This window comes from Pan paniscus, chromosome 6 (assembly GCF_029289425.2).
Source record: "Pan paniscus chromosome 6, NHGRI_mPanPan1-v2.0_pri, whole genome shotgun sequence".
In the NCBI taxonomy this organism is placed as follows: Eukaryota; Metazoa; Chordata; class Mammalia; order Primates; family Hominidae; genus Pan; species Pan paniscus.
In genome coordinates this window covers 80,055,895-80,078,877 of record NC_073255.2, presented here as the reverse complement: position 1 = coordinate 80,078,877, position 22,983 = coordinate 80,055,895, and the positions used below count along the sequence as shown (strand labels likewise).

The 22,983-nt window shown below is 42.4% G+C and overlaps 1 long non-coding RNA gene across 1 annotated transcript; it reads right to left on the bottom strand.

Moving 5' to 3' along the window:
* Positions 1-7,971: 7,971 nt before the first annotated feature.
* LOC106634968 (uncharacterized) lies at positions 7,972-11,514 on the bottom strand. Its single transcript, XR_001338315.5, has 3 exons — positions 10,850-11,514; positions 9,298-9,591; positions 7,972-8,503 (listed from the first exon to the last, which is right to left on the bottom strand). It is a non-coding gene; the product is annotated as an uncharacterized LOC106634968 (long non-coding RNA).
* Positions 11,515-22,983: the final 11,469 nt, after the last annotated feature.

Genomic DNA, 22,983 nt, shown 5'->3' with positions numbered 1-22,983 from the left:
CACTCCCACCATGCTCTGCACCTAGAGCACCGAGTTTTCTTTCAGGCAGTGGGTGAGCAGGGCTGAGAACTTGCCCAAGGCTACCAGCCTCCTAGCTGCAAAAGCGAGCAGGCCTTTTGTGCCTGCTGACTTTGCAGTCTGCACACCTGATTCATGCCCTCCTGCAAATTCTGGCCAGGTGAATTCATGTTTGGTTAGAATTGTTAGAAAGTTCAGCTGGAAGTTTCCTTCTCCCTGTGGTCTTTTCCCACTTCCCTTGACAGCCCTCTCCAAGGACACCTTTGAAACAAGTCTTTAAAAGCTTTCCTGAAGACCCAGAGAGCCCACAGGGCTTCTTCTGCTTCCTCTACCTCTGTATTTAGCTCATCTCTCTAAATTGACTCAGCTTGAGGTAAGGTCAGGTCCTTATCCCATGATCTAGACTTTCAGGTTCCCAAGTGAGGGTGTGTGTATGAGAGCAGATGATTCCTTTTTCCCACTTTCACATCTTGGGCACTCATAGTATTTGGGCTGTCTCTGAGATCCTGCAGGAGAAATTTGCTTCCTTCAGAAAGTCTGTGGGTTCTCTCAGCTTTCCTGGTTCATTCCTGCAGTAGTTCTGAAGCAAAAGTTCATGATGCGAGTTTCCACACACTGCTCTGAGTGGGAGCTGCAATCTATTTCTGCCTCCTGTCTGCTATTTTTGTCAAAAAACTGATTTTAAAATTCCTCTTTATTTCTACTAAATTAGAAAATTAAAAGCCAAAATGTTAGATCAGGAATAATAATTGGATGAGAGGGTGTTGGGCATATGGTTAAGATTGAAACTTAGAATCAGGTGGTTCCTGATTGCATTCCAGTTCTGCCATTTATGGGCTGTACGATATGAATACAGTTTCTTGACCTCTCTGTGCTTGACTCTTCATCCGTACAGTGAGGATCATACTGCCTAAATCCTAGGGTTTTGGTAAAATTAAAGCAATTAGTACAAATAAAGGTACCCAAAGTTTGCCCAGCACATAACAAGTGTACAGGAAATTTATTAGCTCTTATTTGTTGATTCTGTTAGATCATGATCAATATTAAGCCGGAAAACAAGGTGGCCACATCAGTGATTTGTAACTCATGTTTATTCTAGTCAGTCCGGGGCTGTAATAGTAGTCGAATGTTTATGATACTATCCTTTTTTTAAAAACTATTAATATTTTTATTGGCAAATAAGAGTTATATACATTATGAGGTACAATGTGATGTTTGAATATACGTACATAATATGATTATGTTGAGTTAAATAACACATGAACTCACCTATCATTTTTGTGGTGAGACACTTGAAATTTACTCTTAGTTATTTTAAAATATACAGTAATTATTGTTTATTGTAGTCACCCTGCTTTGCAATAGATATCAAAACATACTTACCCTGTCTATGTGAAACTTTGCATTCTTTGATCAACAACTCTCTGTTTTCTTCCCACCACACCCAGCCTCTGGTAAAGATTATTCCACTTTCTACTTTTTTGAGTTAAACTTTATTCTTGCAGTATTTGTCTTTCTGTGCCACGGTTATTCCATCTAGCATAATGTCTTCTAAATTCATCTATATTGTTTCAAATGATAGGATTTACCCCTTTTTAAAGGCTGAACAATATTCCATTGTGTATCCAATATTTTTTTAAAAAAATGAATTTAAAAGGCCAGGTGTGGTGGCTCACACCTGTAATCCCAGCACTTTGGGAGGCCGAGGGGGGTGCATCGCCTGAGGTCAGGAGTTCGAGACCAGTATGGCCAACATGGCGAAACCCTATCTACTAAAAATAACAAAAATTAGCTGGGTGTGGTGGCAGGTGCCCGTAACCCCAGTGACTTGGGAGGCTGAGGCAGGAGAATTGCTTGAACCCAGGAGGTGGAGGTTGCAGTGAGCCGAGATGGTGCCATTGCACTCTAGCCTGGGCAACAAGAGTGAAACTCCATCTCAAAATATATATATATATATATATTTATTGATTGAAAAACTCATGTTATGGAAGGATATTTCTGTGTTAAAGAACATGTTAATGTAATTCAGTATACACATATCTTAATAGCTAATTTGTACTGAGCACTAACCATAATACTACTTATGTGTTAATAAATTTAATTCTCACAGTAACTGGATAACATAGGCATTACACTTATCCTTATTTTGCAGAGAAAGAACCAGAGCTATGGGTAGAAATGACTTGCTCATAATAGTAGAATATTAAAACACAGGCAAATATGTCTCCAGAGATAGCACTTCTGAGTACAACAATAAAAACCCTCTTTAACCAGAAAGGAAACAATTAACACTCACTTTTAATACAAATTAACAAAAATTGAATAGATACATTTTCATTGTTCTGCGTGTTTGTGAATGTATCAAATGGTACATAAGAAATAAGCCAGAAAAAATGTTAGTTAATATTTTAATGAATAAAATTGGAAAGTAGTTAATTATTATTTGCAGATGATATCTTTGTTTGCTTTGCTAACAAAAGCAACTAAAAGATGATTTTAAAGGTCTATTCAGGTGGGTAGGCAAAATTTTAAGATATTCCCCAGGATTGCCAGTCTGTTGCACACCTGCTGTGGAATCCTTTTTCCTTGATTGCAAAAGAATGTGTGACTGTGTTGGAAAATCATTCATAAAATTAGGTTGTTAATGTGTTGCTTTTGTGTTCATCAAAAGGGAGATTATCCTGATTGGGCTAAACTGAATCAGAGGTGCTTTTAAGAGAAAGGGACACATGATAGAAAAACATCCCAGGTGGCCTGGAAATAAGTGACTTCTACATGGGCCATGCTGTAAGCTGCTTATGGAGGCCACATGGCAGGAAATATATTTGTATATTGTCATCATTTCTGCCTCCCACATGTTGCTTCCAGTAGGGAGGACAAGGAGAATCCCATTGCAGAGGAAAAAAAGGGGGGTCTTAGTCATGCAATAAATAATCACCTTATCTGAGATAGCTTAAGATAAACAGAGGAGACCACAACACAACCACATCAATGAGAGGAAAAAGGCAGTCTGGTTGAAAGAGCCCACTGGCATTGAAACGGGAAAGGTTCCCTTGTTCCCCTCACAGAGTGTGTGATGCGGGTGTGGTTCACTTCTTTGGTGCTCCACTGCAGTAGGGAAGCATACAGACAGGCAGACCGACCCCATGGCAGTGTCTAGGGGTAAATGTTTACAGTTCCTGAAGCCCCAGTGGGCATGTGTTACAGGGCGCTCTCTTAGTTTGCCGTCTATAGGCAGCTCGTATTAACCAGCTCAATTAGACCCCCTTCCTTATCACCAGGACAGGGGGATTTCTGTATCCTGTGGTTTCTTGCCTTGGTGTACCAGAATAATCAGATCACACGTGGGCTTGGAGAATGAGTGTAAAGTTTTATTGAGTGGCATAGCTCTCAGCCAATGGGGGAGGCAGAAGGGAGATGTTCTTTCCCTGGAGTTGGGCCGCTTGGTGGCCCTGGCTCTCCTCCGACTGCCCGGACCAAACTCAGCCTAGTCCTACCAGTTGATAGCCTGCTGGTGTGCTGGTGCCTGCGGGTGTGCTCTTCTGCCAGCGTGCTCCTCTCGACGTCCTCTTGAGGACCAGCCACTTGCATCTTCCTCTACCGATGTGCTCCTCTCCACGTCTGGTCACTTGTGTCTCTGCCTTGCTAGAGTCCCGGGTTTTTATAGGCCCAGGATGGGGGCATGGTGGGCCAGGGTGGTCCTGGAAAATACATTTGGGCACAAGGGCAGAAGTGCCTGTCCTCACTTAGGTCCGTGGGGGTGGAGCCCTGGCCAGTGACAGCGCCCTCCTCTACCCAGCAGTTCCCTTCCCCACTTCCATATTATTTAAACGGACCATGCTCTTCCCTTCCCAAGCACTCTTGTATCAGCCTTATGAGGCAACATTTAGTAAGCTGTAGTGAATGGTCAGCCTCTGGGATACCAATAGTCTACCAAAAAGGCTGAACTCATTCTAATTAAATCAGCATGTCTGCACCATTCTGATGACCCTGTTTTACATTATCCTAGGTACCCTCCTAGAATTAAAATTATCATGAAAAAGCATACCAAATTTTTCATTTTCACAATTGAAAAATTTTGAAAACAATAAATTTAATAATGAACTTCTGCTAATTTTAGAGGATTCTACTATACTGTAATCCAACATATATATTTCTTTTTTTTTTTTTTTTGGAGACAGAGTCTCACTCCATCACCCAGACTGAAGTGCAGTGGTGTGATCTCAGCTCACTGCAACCTCAACTTCCCAGATTCAAGCCCTTCTCCTCCCTCAGCCTCCAGAGTAGCTGGGACTACAGGCATGCACCACCACGCCTGGTTAATTTTTGTATTTTTAGTAGAGATGAGGTTTCATCATGTTTGCCAGGCTTGTCTCGAACTCCTGACCTCAAGTAATCCACCCACCTCAGCCTCCCAAAGTGCTGGGATTACAGATATGAGCCACCGCATCTGTCCATAATATGAGTATTTCTTGAAAGCATGAACAGTTATGTGGATATTTGCTCTTAGATTAACATAATAAAAGTAACAAAACATTTAAAATCGGATAAAATTAGTCAAAACCACATCTTTTCAATGGCTTAGCATAATTGCCATGATTTTTGAAATGGACAGATTACTAACAAGAAGCAAAGACCAGATTTAGGATTTGCTCCATTATCAAGTCCTTGATATTTCAGGGCAGTACAAGAATTTCGATAGGTAGGAAAATGCATACAATATACACACATGGCTTTTCTCTGATTTGCTTTAACATTAAAAAATTGAAGATTACAAATCTAATCTCTTAATTTACAGTAAATTTAAAAAGGATTTATTTTTCCGCCAAGAAAATAATTATATAAAATTAATGGGTAACAGATGCCTTTAGCTGCCAGAAAAATAGCATGACTAGATTCAGTAAGTATGTAGCCACGCAAATAACAGTCCATTACATTAAGACCCTAATAGGTGCATGTGGAAAACATTTCTGTGCTATGTTGTGCACCTTCACTCTGCACTTTCTTCTGCCTGTTTACAGAGATACCAATTTCCCCTGAGTAACTCAGGGTTAATACCGGGAATTGAGAATGCTGTGTTCAGAGGGATTACTACAAACATCATTAACACATTTTTCCATATTATAAAGACATTTCATAAATCTTATTCTGCCTCACAAAGGCTTTTAGTAAAAAAAAGTTTCTTTACAGTGCTCAAATTGAATTCATGAAAAATTTCAATATTCTAGGTAAGTCAGAGACACTTAAGTGTCAATAAAATTTCATAATACATACTTGAATGAGATAAAGTCTTCTTAACTAAGAATTTTATTTTATTTTATCACTACATTTAGAGAAGAATAAAAAACTGGTACTTTGAGCCAAATAACAGTGTTTGGCACGTGAGTACCACCCAAACACGTGCTCTTCATCATCATTAAAATGGCAATCCACGTGCTTTCCTGGCACCAGGTGGCCTGTTTTCCACTGATATAAAGTGCAGAAGGCTTTATATTAAAATAATGAAGGAGGGTGATATAAATTGAATACCTGTATGAAATACAATTTATAATAAAAAGCAGAAAGAAATCTTACCACTAATGCTTCTCCTATAAAATATCACCAGAAATTAACTGGTTATTATCCTCAGTTTTCCTTCCATGAAAAATGGCAGGGACACATTGTAAGGAACATCAAAAGAGAACAGATGAAGTAGCCAAAGGAAACAGGTTATCTGATCAGACAGCTAAGTCAAAGGTGAGGAAGCCTCAAAGAATTAACACACTTCAAGCCCTTCGAATATAGGAAGGCTCCATAAGAGAAAATAAACCTCAGTATTTCTCTGTGGAAATAGAATGGGCCGCTTCTTGAGGGTATATTTTCATCTCTCAGGATGGCTACAGTCAGAGGACAGAGGATGGCAAACTCCATTTGCCAGCCTCAAGCCAATGGAAAGTCCTTAAAATCCTTCAACAAGTTTTTCACTTAGGAAAGGATAAATCTTATCATTGTGTTCAGAGATTCTTTTCAGGCAGAAAACCTCTAAGTTGGTTAAGCATGTAACCTCTCTAGCTCACTTCCAACAGGAATTGACACAACTGGCAGAAGCCCAACCCCAGGAAATAGGAACACCTTTGTTTAACTCGAGATTTGGCATTAGTGAAAACTCTCTCCTTTCCTAAACTCAAACTGGGAAGAGCCCTACACTGATTTTCTTTCAAGCCCCTTGGCAGTAAAAGTTACAGGTATCAAATTCTGAATGCATCACACTCAAGTCAAAGCCTGAAGAGCTGAGGGAGCAACCTCTGACAGCCCAGAGGAATGTCCTGAATATCAGTGTGGAGAAATAGATCTTAACCTGAAAATCATAAAAGATAAGTAACTGAGTGAGAGCTACTCATCTTACTCAATCCCATCTACCTCACCAGATACTTTAAAAAAATTCTACATTTCCTCTCAAAATTCACCGCCAAATATTAGACCTTCTTTTTAATGCGTATTTGCCAGAAATTTCAATTATACATAGAATTGCATTTGTAACTTCATAAATTCCCAAAGGAAAATGTTATAGCTTGGCAAGTAAAGTTTTAAACAGAAACTATTTACTACACCACTTTTGCAGGAATTGTTATATTCACGCTATTATTTGCAATAGAACTGTACACTGTGGCACCCACAATGTGGAATTCTGGTTGTAAAAGTCTAATTGCTGAAACAATTTGCCTAATTATTATCTTTGTAAAAGGATTAGCAGTTGCAGAAAAGATTTAGTCAAGTTTGTTTTGCTTATAGCAGGAGTAAGAGTTATGGATAGGAAGTAAGCATGGAAGTTTTACTATCGTTAAGTTTGATAGGACTTTGTATTAAAGATTAGTACTATGGTGCACTCTAAGCTATGGAAAGAAGGTTATAAAAAGATTTTATATAAGAAAATATCTTGTATGGTAAATTCTTGTCCTGAAAGGAAATGACTGGCTGTTTAAAGGAAGGATGTTTAGGACAAGTCAGAAATTTTAAGAATCTTGTAAGAGGGCCTGTCATGAAAGAATTTAATAATTAAAGGAAAGAAATTGCTAAGATCAACACTAAAGTTATTTTAGCCACCCAATAACGTATTCTCCCAATGATATTGTAAGTTATAAAAGATGGCCTAAACCTAATAGTATTCCCTAATGGCAAGTCATGGGGGAAATGCATGTTTTCTCAAAACAAATGTTACTTTCATATTAACATTTCTGGCAATGTACAGCAACATCTAGTGGAGGCAAACTGGTATTACAATCCATTGGTGCAGCTAACAGCTAACAAACTCTGCTGTCACAGTTATGGTCTATAGGATCTCTACTAACAATGGTAAGCTAAATACTCATATTCTAACCCTATATTTCAAGCCTTCTTGAAAAATTTCTCTCTTTTCACCTAGAAACAATTAAACCTTAAATGGTGCTATGAACAGAGCCACACATGGACACACCATTCTTTTGAGAACCCTTAGATCAACCTCAGAAGGAGCCCCAACTGCTGTCCCCCTGCCACAGCACTCCTTTTCTTTCTTTTCATTTTTTCTGTCTTTTTTTGTTTTTTGAGATGGAGTCTTGCTCTGTCACACAGGCTGGAGTGCAATGGCATGATCTCGGCTCACTGCAACCTCTGCCTCCCAGGTTCAAGCAATTCTTCTGCCTCAGCTTCCTGAGTAGCTGGGAATACAGGCAGATGCCACCACGCCTGGCTAATTTTTGTATTTTTAGTAGAGATTGGGTTTCACCATGTTGGCTGGTCTTGAACTCCTGACCTCATTATCCACCCACCTTGGCCTCCTAAAGTGCTGAAATTACAGTCGTGAGCCACCGCGCCTGGCCCACAGCACTCCTTTCCAACAGGAAGTACCCAGAAAGAGTTATGTTTGCCAAGCCCAGCTCAGTCGTGGAGACCCTAACCCAGCAGCACTAGAGGAATTAAAGACACACAGAAATATAGCATGTGGAGTGGGAAATCAGGGGACTCACAGCCTTCAGAGCTGAGAGCCATGAGCAGAGATTTACCCACATATTTATTGACAGCAAGCCAGTGATAAGTATTGTTTGTATAGATTATAGATTAACTAAAAGCACTCCTTACAGGAAACAAAAGGATGGGCCGAAACAAAGGGATGGGCTCTGGCTAGTTATCTGCAGCAGGAACATGTCCTTAAGGCATAGGTTGCTCATACTATTGTTTGTGGTTTAGGAATACCTATAAGTGGTTTTCCGTCCTGGATAGGCCAGGTGTTCCTCGCCCTCATTCCGGTAAACCCACAATCTTCCAGCAAGGGCGTTATGGCCACCATGAACATGTCACAGCGCTGCAGAGATTTTGTTTATGGCCAGTTTTGGGGCCAGTTTATGTCCAGATTTGGGGGCCTATTCCCCAGCATGTCCCCCTTCTTGTTTTTGCAGGGCAATAAAAGCAAAGGCAGCTTTATCACGGTGAGCTACTTCTCGCAGGAGTCAGGATCTGCATCTGCAGACTACACAAAGACAAACAACACAGATTAATAACACAATCATCATTGAAATCACAGAGCTTCCAAGTGTTTTCATCCATTTTAATGGGTTACTGGCTGCTAATCCATCTGCAGCTCCTTCAAGCACTCCAGTTCCTGGTATTAAGGTCATATGTGCCTGGGATGCTTTAAATATTTGTTCTTTTAACTTTGCAATATCCAAAAACCAGTTTGTAGAGTGTCCTTCTAGATGCTTTTTTATTCATTCCCAAATTTTGATCTTATTAAGAGCCATTAATAGTTTCCACAAATCCTTTTGTTAATCTCCTACAGCGGGTCATATCTTTTGAGGTTGAGGTGCCACTATACCGCCATGTTTCCAGATAATAAGAACTCTTGCCATACTTCTTACCATTTCTACCATCTGACTGTTTTGTTCTGACCAGCTGAACATAGTGTGGCCATGGCACACAGACTCAGAGGTACAATTCAAGCTAAACATCCCCTTAGGAGACCGATCAATAATGATTCTATAGGAATCATTGCGCAGCACCTCTGCCTGTTCTGCAATGCAATCTTCCCAAACAAGTACATTCATTTTTTCTGGCCAGGTTCAATTCTGTTTACAAATAGGTTTTTGAGGGTGGTATGCCTTAATTATAGGAGCAGATTCATTATGGTAAATATGGAGATCAGAAAGCATGTGTAACTGGGTCATAGAGTGATTACATCCAGGCATTATTGCCAGCCAAGATTGATAGATATGCCCAATAAGTATAATTGTTCTCTGTGTCAGCGCTTGCTGAAGGAATACTCACAGCAATGGTGATCACCGCTCTCATAGCTATCATTAAATTACTCATTGTGACTGGTTGTCCCGCTTTCCTCAGGTTTTCTTCCACCATCTGTCACAGCTTCTTGATCTTTCCCCAAGTAGGTGGCTGTGTTTGACGGGTGTTGCTCGTGACAGTTGGGGTCCTCCTCAGCATCAGTCTTGACATGGCTGCAACTGGGGGGTCCTCAGGATTCTCCCAGAATCTCTTCCACAGCATCTGGCTCATGATAAGGTTTTAGGTGTCTTGATGGTATCTAAATCAGCTGCTGGTTCTGGCCTGGAGAAACACAAGCATAATCTCTACCCCAAGTTATTATTTTACCTATTTCCCAACTTTTTGTTATCAGATCTCTCCACCAAACCAGTTGTTCTGCTTCTGTCTTTGCAGCTGGTTTCTGTAGATGCTGTTCAGCTGCTGATAGCATCTGGCCCTCAGGCAGGCTCAAAAAATTTAAAGTCAATAATGCTAGATTCAATTGTATATGCAGTGTCCCATAGTCCCTGTTTCCCCCCGCCCCCTTTGTTTTTGCTACTGCTGTTTCAGGGACAGATTCATTCTTTCTACTATGGCTTGTCCTTGAGAATTATATGGGATACCAGTAATGTGTTTAATATTCCACATAGAGAAAAATGTAGCTAGAGCTTGGCTAGTACAGCCTGGGGCATTATCTGTTTTAATAGAAGCTGGAATGCCCATCACCTCAAAACATTGCAAAAGGTGACATTTAACACAGGCAGAAGACTCTCCTAATTGGCATGTAGCCCAAAGTGGGAAAAGGTGTCCACACATACATGTACATAAGCTAGTCTCCCAAACGAGGGAACATGTGTGACAGCCATTTGCTAAAGAGAATTAGGTTCCAATCCTTGAGGATTAACTCCTCCTGTAAAAGATGAGGAATGCACCATTTGGCAAATTGGGCATCACTGGGTAATAGCTTTAGCTTCTTTCCAGGTAATGCTGTATCTGCGTTTGAGACCAGAGGCATTAACATGGGTTAAATTGTGAAAGTGTCTAGCATTAGATATTGCAGTAGCAACTAGGCAATCAGCCATTTGATTCCCTCCAGTTAAAGGTCCTGGAAGAGGTGTATGAGCCCTAATGGGAGTGATATAAAAAGGGTGCATTCTACTCCTAACTGCTATTTGCAGTTGGGTAAATAAAGTCATCAGTTGTTCATCTGTATGAAATCGTAACTGAGCATTTTCAATTAATTGTGTGGAATGAACCACGTATGAAGAATCAGAAATCACATTAATAGGCATATTAAAAGCAGCCAATACCTCAATTACAGCTATAAGCTCTGCTTTTTGAGCTGAAGCATAGGGGATCTGAAAAATTGTACCTTTCCAGCCAGAGTAAGAAGCTTTACCATTACTAGACCCTACAAGGAGCCCAAGGACCCCAAAGCAGGGAGCAAAGGATGTTTCTCCCACCTGGAGCACAGCCCTGTTGCAGAAGGCACAGTCTCCACTCCGGGAGCCCGGCAGGGATCCAGGCGTGGTGGGGGAGGGGGCGCCCGGGCGGGGCTCACCTGCGGCGGTGGGTTGTAGGGTCCCTGGCTTGTGGAGAGAGGCTGGCGCTGTTCCTTGGCTCCGCTCCCCAACGGGCAAAGCGCCAGGAAGTCGGGCTCCCGGCGGTCTCCAGGCTCTAGCTCACCCGCGCCCAGGCCGCACCCACCGCGTCCCCTCCGCCCCCACACACGGTGTGGAGCGTCCGGACCGGGCGTCAGCGGGCAGGGCCATGCAGCTCCTGTGGACGCCCAGAAGCGCGGAGCCCCTTCCCACTAGGGCCTGGAGACCACTCTAAACTGGCTCGGCGGCCCTGGGACTCGGGCTCCGGCTCCCGTGGTCTAACCCCTCCTGGGGGCTGTGTCCTCGCCGGACGCCAGGTCGCTGGAGACCTCTGGGTCGCCCCGGCTCCTGGCGACTCCTGGTGCCACGCGGTCCGGAACTGGCTTGCCTGACATGAGAGGGACAGAGCGATGCGGCTGGCGGGGCTGGGGGTCCCCGTTAGGTGGGAGAGCGGCGGGGCTGCTGCTGACCGGAGCAGCTTGGGTCTGTTGGGGAACCGTCGCCCTGAGGCCCCTCCGCCCCGCAAACCCTCCGGGTGCGGTTTGGGAGTGAAGCCAGACACCAAACACCATCCACGCTCAGCCCCACGTGGGTCCAGGAGTCCCGAGCCCAAGCCCCTGCACCTGTATTTTAATTTTTTAAAAAAACCTGAGGGTTAAAGTCAGGCAAGTCAGCTGACTCAGTGTTTGCCTCCTGCTGCCTAGATGTGACCAGCGTCTTTTGCTGGCAGAGACCAAGCCCCCCGAGGCCCTCCAGGACCCCCTGACTGGTGAGGCCATCCTCTGCAATTATGAGGAGCACTGAGGTGCTCCCTACCCAGGGTCACTGCCTGAGCCGGCTAGAGGCCCAGCAGGGGGCACTGGAGCTGTGAGACCCAACCTCCCAGAAGCTGCCTCCTCCTGCCCAAGGAGGCTGCGCATCCTCACTCAGGGCTGTGAGGGGGAATGAGGGCAGCTCACAGGCTAAGGGGCCGCTGAAGGCAGTTTTTGTGGACAGCTGACTTGCGAGCCTGGAGGAAGAGTTAGGGTGTGTGTGTGTGAGTGTGCGTGTGTGTGTGTGTGTGTGAGAGAGAGAGAATTATTTCATTCAAGGACATCTGCGTGTCTCAGTAGAGTAGGAGTGAACAGCAGCATCCCTGCAGAGGAGCAGCATGTGGACAGAGTCACAGGCTGGCTGGATCACAACAAATCCTTGTGGGTCAAGGAGAGTGGGTTCCCTGGTCAGCTGCGGTCTGGGTTTTGTGTTTGCCTTTTCCTGCTGTTCCAGTAAGCCAGGACACTGGGGCCAGATTGCCCTCAGCCATGGCCAAGGGTTCCCTGACAAACTGGGGAGGACGAATTCCCTTCCCAGCCCAGGGGCACAGGTCAGAGCAGCCTGTTCAGTGTGGATCTGAGCTCAGAGAGAGGAAGCAACTGTCTCAGAGTCACAGAGCAGGTCAGTGGCAGGCCCCGTGTCCCTGACCTCCAAGCTCTATGTCTCTGAGGAAATATTCCACCCAAGAGCATGAGAGTTCTCTGAGCATGGACTCCCTGGCAGGTGAGGTCATTTTACCCATTATCTCTTTTCATCCTCATTGTGTGTGTGGTTTGTATCAATGTCCCCATTTTATGGCAGGAAACTTAGGCACAGTGAGGAGCAAAGGCCTGTGCAAAGCTATAGAGCTCAGAAGTGGCTGAGCTGACCAGACAGGCTTCCTTCAACATTGCTCTGCTCCATTTGGAGGTTGGACAATATGCCTTGGGACCAACAGCCACAAGCTTGTGTGGGCTCAGGGGAGATATTCATTAAAAACTAGAATCCATGAAGCTTCCAGCCCCACTCATTTCTGCAGGGGCAGGTGGCTGTGCTTGGCATGGGCTCCTCATTGCTCAAAATAGAGCCTTCTCTTCCAGATAGAGCCTATTGTCCCAAAGGTGAGTGAGGTTGCAGCCCAACCTGGGCAGGGTGATATCTTCTGGGCTAGACTGGAAACCCAAGCCTTGCAGCTGGACAAGTTATGACTTCTGTCCTGCCTCAGTCACTCCTAGGCTGAACGACTCTGGCCACATCGCTCTCTAAGCTGCTGTTTCCTTATCTTTAAGATGGTGACAATGACATCTCTTTCCCACCGTAGCTATTGGTGTTTAGTAACTCGTCAGCCTTAGGAGTTGGCATGCATATTCTCTGGCATTACCCAGTGGCTGTATTTGTGAGTTTTCCCTGGTCTATGGGGACCTTCCTGAGGGCAGAGGGCAGGGACCAGGTGTCACTTGACTCAGGACCCAGACAGGCACAGCACAGCCAGAACCAGAGGGGGCAGGGCCTGGGTATGATTGGAATCCAGGCATCTGGCCCAGTTTTTCTGGCTCTGTCTTCTTCCCCATCTTTTCCAAACTGATCTAAGGATCAGATTTGCCATGCTGCCCAGGCATCCTGGTGGCCCTGTCTGAAGAAGCAGCCTCAGAATTTCTCTGGTGCCAGCTGGACGACTCAGAGAGAAAAACTGGTCACCAATTTCTGCTTCAAGTGGGTAGGGAAGAAAGCTACCACTTGCAGCTACTTATTATGTGTCACCAGCCAGGCACTTTTCCTACTTAGTGGTCACCTCAGCTAAGTCATAAAGACACAGAAAGGAGTGCCTTGCCCCAGGTTCACAGCTGATAAGTGGGGTGTGGGCGAGGAGGTGCTGAAATCCACATTTATCTAAACCTTTCAGACCCATGTGCATTTCTCCATTTTTACCACATTGTCTCCTCCTTGGTGACAGCCTGGGCTGCTGCTCCTGCCTCTCACTGGCCTCTCTGCCCCCAAGCTGCCTGTGCCATAGGAAGCTCCATGTTGCACTTTCAAACCAGCAGCCCAATCCATCCCTCACCTACTTGTGCCTTTCAATGACTCATTGTCCTCAGAAAATGACCCTGGCTCCTAGGTGTCCACACCTTTGTGGCCCTGGGTGCAGTGGCTCACATCTGTAATCCCAACACTTTAGGAGGCTGAGGTGGGTGGATCACCTGAGGTCAGGAGTTCGAGACCAACCTGACTAACATGGCAAAGCCTGGTCTCTACTAAATATACAAAAATCAGGCAGGCATAGTGGCGAGCACCTGTAATCCCAGTTACTCAGGAGGCTAAGACATGAGAATAGCTTGAACCCGGGAGGCAGAGGTTGCAGTGAGCAGAGGTCATGCCATTGCACTCCAGTCTGGGTGACAGGGCAAGAGTCCGTCTCAAAAAAAGAAAAAGAAAAGAAAAATGAAAAAATGAAATAAAGTGATCTACACCCCTTCTTTCAGAATCCTAAACCTGATAATCCTGTTGCTATTTGGTGTTATAAATGTGCTTCGAGATGTTTATTTTTCGGGGGGGCGGGGGGATGGAGTCTCACTCTGTCACCCAGGCTGGAGTGCAGTGTCACAATTCAGAGATTTTTCTTTAATGATAATCTCAGCCTCTTTAATGATAATTCACCAGCCTTCGCTGCACTGCCAGGAGACCTTGAGATGTCCCCCTTCCCTCTTTATGAAAATGTGCTATGTTTCTAGACAACATGGAAAAATAGAAAAGTACAATTATAAAAAAAAAAGCAAATCACAGATGAAAACTTATGGTAGACTTTATATAAACCCCCAAAACAGGCAACACGCAAATGTGTATTGTTTATAGATAAAATTGCATAAAGTAAATGATAACACAAAATTCAGATAGTGGTTACATTGGAATAGGAGGTTAATAGGAGACTTCGGAGGTATCCACTTCTCAGGAGTGTGTGAGGGTTTTATGTAGCCAGACTGAAAGTTTCATGAGAGTAGAGACCAATATTTTTTCTTCATTTTATTTCCTAAGCCTAGCAAAAAGGATGGCACATCGTGTCTGCTAACACACACTTTTCAGTTAAATGAATAAATACACGACCTTGTAAACGCTCAAGCTATGCAGATCAAGACTTTATTATTATTAGTTACTATAGTTAATTAATAGATTCAAATAGAAGGTAATAAACCATAGGATTCAGAAAGCACTATTGAAAGTTTAATGTTAAAGTAGCACTCTTGGGTAAATTAAAACTCTTAGTTCCTAAATTTGTGACCATTATAATTACATTTAAATTGCCACATGAGTATGAAACATGAAATCTGACTGAAGGCAAGCATAATTTAGAGGAAAAGGCAAAAAAAGAAAAAAAAATGAAAACCTGACCGGGTCAGATCTGCAAGTTCTACTCTGTGCTGGTTTTGTTTTTGTTTTTTTAAGACAGGGTCTCGCTCTGTCATCCAGGCTGGAGTGCAGCGGTGCTATCTCGGCTTTGTCTCCCGGGTTTAAGCAATTCTCTGCCTCACCCTCCCGAGTAGCGGGGATTACAGGCGCCCACCATGTCTGGCTAACTTTTGTATTATTAGTAGAGATGGGATTTCACCATCTTGGCCAGACTGGTCTCGAACTCCTGACCGCGTGATCCACCCGCCTCGGCCTCCCAGAGTGCTGGGATTACAGGCATGAGCCACCGCGCGGCCTCCGTGCTATTTATTTATTTATTTTTGTATTTTTAGTAGAGACAGGGTTTCACCATGTTGGTCAGGCTGGTCTCGAACTCCTGACCTAGCGATCTGCCCGCCTCGGCCTCCCAAAGTGCTGGGATTACAGGCGTGAGCCACCGCGCCCGGCCCTCTGTGCTTCTTTTAAGGAAACAGTTCTCTCTTCTGGTGGAGAGGGAGGCTGGCTGGAGGACTCTGGGCCTTTCTGTCCTCCCCGAGGTGGCAGTCGCTGATCTCTGCTCAGGTGTGAGGGGCGCCGCGATGCCCTGGGCCTAAGGCTGCCAGGCCCCGCTCCTCCTCATTCCCCTGGACTCTTCCACGGTGGGTGTCTCTGTGCCCCTGCATCTTCCTGTGCGTCCCTCTGATGAAAGGGGCGGTGGCAGCTTGAAGCTGGTGGGAGGAACTGGCCGCAGGCTGAGGAGGGCTCGCCCAGCTGCGGGAAATGCTCTGGTTGACCTTGGCTTTCTGTGCACCGAGCTGGGTCTCGACCCAAGGTTGGAGCCGAGGCGTCCCGGGGCTGAGCGACCCTGGGTGCGGGTGCTCCGGCTGCTGCTGTGGTTCCTGCTGTGCTCGGCTGGGCGGCGGCTGATACCAGCGCCCACCAGAAGTGCAGGAGCCATCCCGCAGGCGGGAGGAGGTGCTAGCTAGCCATGGTCCCTGAAAACCAGGCTCTGCTGACAAATCTCAGACGCCAGAAACAGAAGAACCCAGAGAAACTGCCCGAGAAACTTGAGCCAAACGGATGGACTGTTGGAGGAGCTGAGGGTGAAGCTGCGGTAACTCCTCAAAGTGGAACAGCAAAGTCAGCACCAGAAATAGACAAGAAAAATAAAATTTCAAAGAAAATTAGAAGAAATCAAAGGCAGATGCTAAAGCAGCGAAAAACCCTCCACAGCACAATAGAAATGGAGTTGATGAAGGAGTCTGAGAAATGAATCTTAGTCACTGAGAGAAAGGACAGCAGTGAACACGGTCAGGTGCTGATGATTCTGGTCCACTGGATCCCACCATCCCTGGGAGAGTAAATACCATCCCAGTCATCACCCAGCAAGTTACCACCGCAGCATTTCCCATGTGTTCCAAAATGAATAAAGGTGATTCTCATCACAAGTGCAAATAAAAAGTCATTTATCATGTTTTTAATCTAAACTGTCACAGTTTAGTTTACTTACTATTTTGTTCTTTTTGTGCTAAAACATTTGTTTTTCATTATTTGAGACAGAGTCTCGCTCTGTCACCCAGGCAGGAGTATGGTGGTGCAATCTCAGCTCACTGAAACCTCTGCCTCCTGGGTTCAATTAATTCTCCTACCTCAGCCTGTCCAGTAGCTGATAACTACAGGCATGTGCTACCACACCTGGCAAATTTTTGTATTTTTAGTAGAGACGGTTTTTCACCGTGTTTGCCAGGCTGGTCTCAAACTTCTGACCTCAGGTGATGCACCTGCCTCGGACTCCCAAAATGTTGGGATTACAGGCATGAGCCACCCCATCTGGCCAAACATTTGTTTTTCATATATTTTTAATTTTTTTAAGGCAGAGTCTCACTCCTGCCCAGGCTGGAGTGCAGTGGCATGATCTCAGGTCACTGCAGCCTCTGCCTTGTAGGTTTGAGCAATTCTCCTGCATCAGCCTCCCAAGTAACTGGGATTACAGGTGCCTGCCACCACATCCAGCTAATTTTTGTATTTTTAGTAGAGACAGAGTTTCACCATGTTGGCCAGGCTGGTCTCGAACTCCTGACCTCAGGTGATATACTTGCTTTGGCCTCCCAAAGTGCTGGGATAACAGGCATGAGCCACCGCGCCCAGCCACATTTGTTTTTTAAAAGTGGCAGCCACAGTTCCTGTCTAGATATATTTTGAACTTTTGTATGTTAAGTGTAACATAAAAAACTGTTATGTTTTAGGTAATGTAAGATTGGTGTACACAAACTTTACAGATTACTGTAGGGTTCAGCAAATGATGTATATAATGACATTTTTATCTCTAGTTTTTGATGTATAAATCTTCCTTCAGAAAAGATTGGCTTCTTTAAAAAATGACTCCACAAATTCAGGCTTATTTTATGAAATGGCACAGTAGTAAAAACTTTTTTTTTTATTTTTATTTTTTTTTTTGAGACAAGGTTTCACTCTTTTTGCCCAGGATGGAGTGCAATGGCATGATCTCGGCTCACTGTAACCTCCACCTCCCGGATTCAAGTGATTCTCCTGCCTCCTCTTCCTGAGTAGCTGAGATTACAGGGGCGCACCACTGCACCCAGCTAATTTTTGTATATTTAGTAGAGACGGGATTTCACCATGTTGGTTAGGCTGGTCTTGAACACCTGATCTCAGGTGATCCGCCTGCCTCAGCCTCCCAAGGTGTTGGGATTACCGGCGTGAGCCACCGCACCTGGCCTAAAAATGGATATTTTAAATTAATAATTTGTGTTTTCAAACATGCTGAAGTCTTGTTTTAGTAAGTCTGGGGATAGTTGACTAATTTTATTTTGTTTTTTTATGGGGTGTTCAAAAATTTTATTGATTGATGAGTAAACAAATCATTTTCTTTCAAATTTCATAGATCTATTAAAGTGTCAATATATTTTTAATTAAAAAATGTCTTTCAGTATTGTTTCAGGGATTTAGGCCTAGTTGAATCTGCTCAACCTGTTAATCATTGTCTCCTGCCAGATTCCAAATCACTGTCAGTGTGCCTGTATGACTCTTCTTTCCATAGTCTTTGAATTAAATTTGTGTTACTTCTTTGAATGTTATATAATACAGCTCATATGTTTCAAATGAAACTACAAGGTAAAATGAGTTATGACTTAGTATAAAGAAGCTGTTAGCAACTCAGTATTACGTATACAGATGGATGTGGCTCAACAAGAATTTAGACAAAAATATTGAACTGTAACAGGTTGCCATGACTTAGTCTCTAATGAGTTTATAGATAAATCTATATTTCAGCACATATATCCAGTTGTGTTCAGTACCTCTAAAGGTGGTATATCAAGAATTCTTATGCTACTGTCTGAGAAAACAGACTCTGCTGTTACCTAGGAAGTCAACCAGAAGGCCGGCCGGGCGCTGTGGCTCATGCCTGTAATCCCAGCACTTTGGGAGGCCAGGGCAGGTGGATCGCCTGAGGTCAGGAGTTTGAGAACAGCCTGACCAACACGGTGAAACCCGGTTTCTACTAAAAATACAAAAATTAGCTGGGTGTGGTGGCACATGCCTGCAATCCCAGCTACTCAGGAGGCTGAGGCAGGAGAATCACCTGAACCTGGGAGGCGGAGGTTGCAGTAAGCAGAGATTGCGCCATTGCACTCCAGCCTGGGCAACAAGAGCAAAACTCTGTCTCGGGAGAAAAAATAAAATAAATCAACTGGAAGGCATTTTTATAACCTTGCACCACATAACTAAAAGCTGAAAGGTAGTACTAATAAATGCAAACTACATCACATGGAAAATGGTAATCCAGAATTTAACTTTCGATATTTAAGTATTTGAACTTTTGATATAAAAAATTTGGTAAAATAAAGCTTTTGGTAAGCTTTGTGTAGCTTGACATCAGCATAAAGTAGGAAAATATCTTAAAAACAAAAACTTACACCAAAAAAAACTAGTCAATGCTTATATAGTGATCTTTGTGCTGTGGGAGTCCAAAGCAAAACATTTGGTGAACTTGATATTTATTTTGAGCATATTGGCACACTGATAAAATTATTTGAGTGATACATGTCCACATCTCAAAAATACAGCCTTGTACTATGAATAATGAAAAGTCTTTTTCCTCAAGAGGATCCTGATTCTCAACCCAACATATATGGCAACGCTTTCCTTTGGTTCCTCCAAACTGAGGCCTCATTAAGGCTCAAATATGGAGTGAGAGGGACCCAGCAACAGACAATGTGAAACAAGAAGGATGAGGTAAGATGGTCAGCTCTTAAGGCTCAGGAATTGTCTGGGGAATCTCAATATGATGATGTCAACTATAAAGCTTACTGGGTTAAAAAAAAATCAAAACATAAAAAGCTGAAAATTCCATGAGTTGACTTTGGTGGGAAGGAGACTGTAGAATTTTAAGCAGTTGTGCCAAAAGGATTGAGTCAGAATGACATTTATCTAAGGATTATTAAGGCAAAGGTTTACAAACACATAAGTATTTGTTCCAAATCTTATTACCGCAGCAATATTCTTTTCTGTAATGTCAGCTTCCCCAAGCTAGGGATGCCATAGACAAACTAAGACAAGTGCCTAATATGTTGTAGGTAATTAGTTTCTAATTTCAACAAACTTTCAATAAACTCTGTTTCATGTATAAATCTCATTGAAAAGCACTGTGCAGTAGCTATTTCTCTCAGTGATTTCTGGGATTTTCTGTTGCTTGATTCAAAACCAACCTTATTTGAACCCAATCATTTCTAAAGTTCCAAATGTAATAACAAAAGAGAGTAGAAATGAAACCAAGTCACCCCACGCACTTCATGTCCAATATATTTGGTTCTGCAAATGAACCAAAAACCACACAAGCTAAACAATAGTGAGTTTAAAATTCAACCTAATTTCAATTGTAGCAGTCAAAACCATATGCTAAAATTAGCAAAGCCACAATGCAGAATCCCTTAGGCTGTTATTCCAGGAAAAATAATAAAATTCTTATTTTGGCATTTTTCAAAAGAATACACTAAATATGACAAAATATACCCAGTTATTAAAAATCTTTGAAATATAAATTCTTATTCTTAAATATTTGCTATATTTAGAAGAGCCTTTCAGTGAAAAATGCTTATAGCTACTATGTATAAATTAAAACAGCCCTTGGAAAAATAGTATCTTTTATTAATAATGTAGATTGAAGCTCCAAGGATGTAAAATAATTTCTCCTGGGCACATAGCTCATGTCCCAAATCAAGCTCAAATGAAGATATGTAACAGTCATAAGTTATATTATTAAATTAAAATACTTCTAGAAATAAAAATAAAAGGAGAGTTATAAAAACAAAAACAAATTAAAAAAAGGAAGTGGATTCCTCACAATTACTCCTAAGGTATGGATTAAACCTAAGTGTTAATCAACAGGTGAATGAATATAGAAAATGTGGTATATTTACACAACGAAATGCTATTCTGCCCTTCAAAAGAAGCAACTCTCATTATTTGCAATATCAATGAACCTGGAGGACATTATGCTAAGTAAAATAAGTCAGCAGAGAAAAGAACCCACTTAATATTATTTTTCTTTTCTTTTCTTTTTGAGATGGAGTTTTTCTCTTGTCGCCTAGGCTGGAGTACAACGGCGTGATCTTGGCTCAACGCAACCTCCACCTCCCGGATTCAAGCAATTCTCCTGCCTCAGCCTCCAGAGTAGCTGGGATTACAGGCATGCGCCACTATATCCGGCTAATTCTTCATTTTCAGTAGACAGGGTTTCTCCATGTTGGTCAGGCTGGTCTCGAACTCCTGACCTCAGGTGATCTGCCCGCCTGGGTTTCCCAAAGTGTTGGGATTCCAGGTGACAGCCACCTGCCCGGCCACATAATATTATTTTCTATGTAGAGTGTACAAAAAATTTAAACCATAGAAGCAGAGAGTAGAATGATGATTGCCTGGAATTGGGGGTGGAGGAGATGTTGGTCCAAAGTAATGGGTCTTCCTTATGTCTCTTACCTTAACATATAAGCTATTCTTCTCTGTTTTGATTCACCAGGGAATGGAATTATATCCTGAAAATCAAAACTGAAGGAATTATGTATTTGTTAAAGCAATGCAGGTTGTATACTGAAATTTCAGAGGCTTAGACAAATAACATATCTTCTGCTCACATCACCATCCCCTGTGGTTTTTCTTTCCTTTTTCTTTTCTTTTTCTTTCTTTCTGGTTAAGAGGACTTCTTCGTGATCTTTCAGGAATCACATTATATTTTATCTACTATCTTCCACATTCTTTTTCTTCAGTGACTACATTTAAAAAGAGATGCAGAGAAGACACATTTGCTTCTTATCCACACATCACTTTCACTCACTATTAGTCAATGTGGGTAGAGCTGAGAATAGCGGTTTCCTGGCAGGACAGCCACTTCTTAGCAATATAGAAATCACTGAAAGAAAAGTATAAGTCTTTCATAAAAAGCTAATGTATTTTAGGCAAAATAAGCATATGAATCATAGTAAAATGCTTCTGGTAAAATAAAGATTCATTTTGTTGATTTCTATTGCGCCAGGTAATATTTCACCAAAGGCTAGCAAATGTATAGCCAAAAAAGTAATATCGTTTGAAATAAGAATATTGTGAATAAAGTTATTCTGTCAATAGAACATGACTTCATAGTCTTACCTGTAGCTGTACAACATCAAATGCTTTTTATTAAAAATTGCATTTTATACAAGTATTCAATTTCTGTCACCTTTCTTCTCTATTTCAATGCCTTCTTCACTTTACACCAATAAAAAACAAGCCAGCTGGTGCCAGGAAAGCACATGGTGCTATTGCCATTTTAATGACAATGAAGAGCACTCGTTTGAGTAGCACTTGTGTGCAAAACACTGTTATTTAACACAAAGTACCGGTTTTCTATTTTTCCCTACATTTACTGAAAAAATTTTTAGCTAAGAAGACTTTTATCTCATTCAAGTGTGTTTTATAAAATTTGGTTGACATTTAAGTGTCTCTGACTTACCTGGAATATATTATAATTTTTCATGAATCCAGGTTGAGTACTATAAATAAACAATCTTTTACTAAAAGCCTTTCTGAGGCAGAGTAGGATACATCAAATTTTATTATAATATGGTAAAAGTGTGTTAACCATGTTCCCAGTAATCCCTCTGAACACAGAATTCTCAGTTCCCAGTATTCACCTTGAGTCATTCAGGGGAAATTGGTATCTCTGTAAGCAGGCAGAAGAAGGTGCCCAGTGGAGGTGCACCACATTGCATGGAAATGCTGTCCACATGCACCTATGGGGTCTTAATTTAATTGGGCTGTGATTTGCATGACTAGATACTTACTGAATCTGGTCATACTGTTTTTGGCAGCTAATGGCATTTGTTCCCCCATCAGTTTTCTACAGTTATTTGTTTTGCTGAAAAATAAATCCTTTGCTAATTTAAAGACCAGATTTGCAATTTTCAATTTTTACATGTGAAAGCAAATCAGAGAACAATAATATCTGTATGTAGCATGCATTTTCCTGCCTATCAAAATTCTTCTTGTATTGCCTTGGAAACCCTAGGAAGCTACCTGAAGAATTCTCCCTTCAAGTTGTTTAGCCAGGATTTTAGATTTCAAAAGATCCATAACTTAATAATTGAGCAAAGCAAAAATCTTGTCTTTGCTTCTTTTTAGTAATCTGGTCATTTCAAAAAGCATGGCAATTATGCAAAGCTATTGATTTTTTATCAATTTTTGATTAATTTTATCCCATTTCAAATGTTTTAACTGTTACTTTTATCTTGTTAAACTAAGAGAAACTATCTACATAACTGTTTATGCATTCACCCCTGTAATCCCAACACTTTGGGAGGCTGAGGTGAGTGGATTACTGGAGGTCAGGAGTTCCAGACCAGCCTTGTCAATATGGCGAAACCCCATT